The 4,617-nt window shown below is 41.0% G+C and overlaps 1 long non-coding RNA gene across 1 annotated transcript; it reads left to right on the forward strand.

Annotated features, from left to right (window-relative positions):
* The first annotated feature begins 1,989 nt into the window (after positions 1-1,989).
* Positions 1,990-2,371, forward strand: LOC113009651 (uncharacterized). Its single transcript, XR_003270227.2, has 2 exons — positions 1,990-2,158; positions 2,238-2,371. It is a non-coding gene; the product is annotated as an uncharacterized LOC113009651 (long non-coding RNA).
* Positions 2,372-4,617: the final 2,246 nt, after the last annotated feature.

Below are 4,617 nucleotides of genomic sequence, written 5' to 3' on the forward strand. Positions count from 1 at the left end.
CTGACAGGCATCGGGCTTTCTACATCTCAGTATCACCAATTCACCACACCGCAACCACATGTTTAGGTCCTGATTGGCAAGCAAACAAACATATGTTTGTGATGTTTATCGTTTCTGGCTTGAGGTTTTACCATCGAGCATACAATTTCATCATGAAAAGTACCATTGAACCACCCCATGGAGCACATTGCTGATTAAGGACAGATTTTGTCTTGTAACAATAGACAATATCCAAGAAAAAAAGATAGTTGAGCTGTTGTTAAAAAGCACACTGGCAGCAAATTTTTTTTTTGTAAAGGAGCAGACTATGCTGCATGTTACTGATATGTCACTGACTGTGCTGTATAGTCCTTAGGCGTGGAGTCCTTGCTGCAAACCCAACCTAGAAGAAAACATTCCCCACATTAAGTAAGACTAAAGGGATATGCATGATGGAAATTATAACTTTCATATTTCTGGCCATCAGTTCCTTGTCACCCCAAAGGGATCATTACCCTGATTGCACATCTCCACCCATGGGTCCATCTCAGGGTAGTTAGATGGAGGTCTTTTGTTTGCTAATAGGCTTTCATCCACTGAAGAGAATGGCTGTTTAAAACGTAATTTGTCCTGGAAATCAAATTAAGTGATCTCATTCATGACTTACACATTACTGGCATATGAGAACAACATCCAGTGTGAATTTCAGAACAAGCGTTAGTACTTTTTTTTCTGGAGTGGTAGTCGGTGTCACTAGGTGGCTGGTTATTAGTGTCACAGGCCATCACCTTCAGCCTGGATTAAACGTCCTTATAAGAGGCTGAGCAATGTCCTAGACTGAACTGCATAAAGCAGGATTTAGTGAAATGAGTCCAAATTAGCGTGTGATAATACCTTAATGCCTCTGACTTATACCCCCTTATATTATACCCCCTTCTTTTGTCATTTTACTTTCTCTTGGCCATGTGAGAGGTTCAGCTAGCCAATATAAACTGCATCAGGGTAATAATTTCATCACTAATGAATGTTATTGTTGAGTAATATAAGAATTTCCTGCCAGGCTCTGTCATGTGTTTGAAGTGGGATGGGTAACAGTTTTTACCAGAACTGAATTCACAGCAGTTCTGTTTCTGTTTGGACAACGCTGTGAAAAAGTGCTTGTCATCTTCCTGATTGCATAATTGTTACGCTTAAATATTTCACATCAAACTGATTTTAACATTTGACAAAGATAACCTAAGGAAATAAAAGAAAAAGGAAGGGGTTAAATGATTACTTATTTTAGTAAGGGGGAAAAAGTTATCAAAACCTACCTTGACCCATGTAAAAAAGTAATTACCCCTCTTGTTAAATGATAAATTAATTGTGATTAGCCGCATTTTTGGAAAGCTGAGTTCAATTTCACTAGCCACAACCAGGCCCGATTACTGGCAGACCTATTGAATCAAGTAATCACTTCAATAGAACCTTTCTGAGAAAGTGAAGTAGAGTAAAAAATCTCAAAATGAAACACACAAGAAAATCAAGAACACATTTGAAACAAAGTCACTGACCTCTGTCAGTCTAGAAAGGGTTACAGAGCCATTACTAAGTCTTTGGGACTCCAGTAAACCACAGTGAGAGCCATTATCCACAGATGGAGAAAGCTTGGAACAGCAATGAACCTTCCCAGGAATGGCTAACCTACCAAAATTACTCCAAGAGTGCTTCAGCGGCTCATCCAGGAGATCATAAATGAACCTAAAACAACATTTAAAGAAAAACTGCAGGCCTCACTTGCCCCAGTTAAACCCCAGTTACCTGTTGAAGTTCATGGTCTTGATGCTGGGCTTTAGAGCTAAGCTTTAATATCACTCTGGGTTCTTGGGTAGCTTAGTGTTAGCATGCTATTTGTGCAGATGCTTTGGTCGATAATAATGTCATTGTAATAACTCCATGGCAGACCAATCCACGTGTGTCATGGTCCCCGTGCCTGCTCGGCTGGCCCTGTGTGGCTACATGTTATGTTTTGTCTTTTCTCTCTCTCCTCTCTCTCTGCTCGCTGCCTGGGCGGAGCTCATTGTGAGCTCCCGGCCTCCACCACCTGTAGGCAATCACCTGTGGCTCCTCACCTTGTTTGCTCCCGCTACTTAAGGCAGTGACTGAGAGCACCTCGCCGCTGGACTATTGAATAACGCTCGTCAGTGCTACTTTAGCCTCAGCCAGTTTTGAGCTCTGTCCGTGAAAGTTCCGTGCTAACCCTTGTTCTCTGTATGCAGATTTCTCGTGTTTGGTTTGGAGACTCTGGACGCTTTTCCCGACCCCGCTCTGCACCCCTGGGAACCCTGGCCCCCTTCTCCTTCACCTGTATATAGTGCACCTGGAGTGTGTAAATAAACCTGTTTTTCTGAGATTTCAGTCTGTCACGAGTCCTCCCTGCTCCTCCGTGACAACGTGCCAATGCTTTTCAGTATACTTTATTTTCTCCCACGGTTGCTGTACAAAGCCTCGGCTGCAGCTTTAAAGCTGACAGCGGAACACATTACCAACAACAACATTCTAATGACATCACAGACTTTTAAGCTGGCGAGGCATGATTGCAGATGCAGCGCAGGTGAGTCCATCTCCCCTGCAGTGGCACCGCAGACCACTACCTCAATTCAATTCAATTCATTTCAATTTTATTTATATAGCGCCAAATCACAACAAAAGTCGCCTCAAGGCGCTTCATAGATACAGAGAAAAACCCAACAATCATATGACCCCCTATGAGCAAGCACTTTGGCGACAGTGGGAAGGAAAAACTCCCTTTTAACAGGAAGAAACCTCCGGCAGAACCAGGCTCAGGGAGGGGCGGGGCCATCTGCTGCGACCGGTTGGGGTAAGAGAAGGAAAACAGGATAAAAGACATGCTGTGGAAGAGAGACAGAGGTTAATAACAGATATGATTCAGTGCAGAGAGGTCTATTAACACATAGTGAGTGAGAAAGGTGACTGGAAAGGAAAAACTCAATGCATCATGGGAATCCCCGGCAGCCTACGTCTATTGCAGCATAACTAAGGGAGGATTCAGGGTCACCTGGTCCAGCCCTAACTATATGCTTTAGCAAAAAGGTCCTGTGTTCCTCTAGATGAAGCCATATTTGACAAAATGTATGCAATGATATCTTCAAGATTATTGGAAACTACTGATTGAGAATATAAGCTCGTAATAGGAGTGTTAACTGAGGTAGTAAATCAAGAGAGAAGTAGAATCGTTTTCTCATATATAATCTGACTTCTTTTTGCAACCAGAGGAGTCGCCACGTGCTGAATGCACATTTGAGACTCTTCTACATTAGATTCACTTCTCAGACACTGAAGCTACAGCCATAATTTATATACAGGATATACATTTTGTTATTTACATATGGCCTAATAATTATCCTTGTTGCTGTTTTAGAGAGGAGTGGTGCTTCAAAGGATAGTTGCAGATTTCTGTCAGAATCTGCAGATTTTACAGTACAAATAAAATGTTCACATTTCTCCAACGTTGTCTTCCCAACAGTTTCACTGGATGGCTAGGAAGCGTTCGCGATGTCTTATCATGCGCTTCTCCGGTGCTGATAATTGGCGTCTGTCTTGTGCCGGTGACGTAAAAGACGGATTTAAATCGACATGACCATTCAAACAGCAGTCGCTTTCTAAAACATCAGATACGTATTGGATTCAGTACCACATACGAAAGTGACCCAGATCGGATTTGAAAATATCGGATTTGTGCTGTTCACACTGTTATACCACGATTGGATATGGGTCGCATAGGGTCAAAAAAGTCGGATTTGATGCGCTTTCGCCTGCAGTGTGAATGTAACCTTTGTGTATCCTGACTGCAGGCTTTTCTGGCCCAAACAATGCTTTATCTTGAGATCTGACTCCAGACTCAAAGCTTACCAGCCCGTTTAAACAAAACAAAGGTTTATGCCAACATATGATATCCTTAGCCGACAAAGAGTGACACCTACACTTGAAAATACTTTGTGCCATTTAAGCACTCACTTTAATACACTTAGTAGGCAGTGTAATTGAAGACACTTGACACACAAGATAAGCAAGAAAACATGCGACATAACTTCCTCAAGTTCAAGGTAACGTCCTACTTTTTCTCAAAAATTGAAAACACATGTGTACATTAGCATTCCTGTTAAGGAAATGCTTGTCAAATGGTTTATCTTCAGGCCTTAAAAACTCAGTTTATCAACCCAAGTAACCTCAGTGTGTTTTCATTTTGTGATTTAGTATGAATCATTTTGCATTTTGATGAATAATTTGTTTTTTGTTCCTTTTTGGAGCAAAATCGACAGTAAATGCATTCCATCCCCTCATCTTGAACACCTGGCAGAAGGAGTAAAAGTTGATGCAACCAAATACAGGAGTCTAAAATTTATGTGCAATTTTAATGATTTCATATATTAATCATTTTACGAGTTATTATATATTTTACTCATCGTTATATCCAACACTCTGCAAAGATCTTAAATTCAGTCCAGTGATTGTATCTAACCACTTTTTGTTAAGTCACATAACACCGAACTATAAATCATTCAATTTTTTTTAAAGTACCAAACTCAAGGAATGAACCAGTGTTGTGCCATTTCTAAAAGTTAGCACATTTAGAAA

Source organism: Astatotilapia calliptera, chromosome 17, assembly GCF_964374335.1.
Source record: "Astatotilapia calliptera chromosome 17, fAstCal68.1, whole genome shotgun sequence".
NCBI classification, from domain to species: Eukaryota; Metazoa; Chordata; class Actinopteri; order Cichliformes; family Cichlidae; genus Astatotilapia; species Astatotilapia calliptera.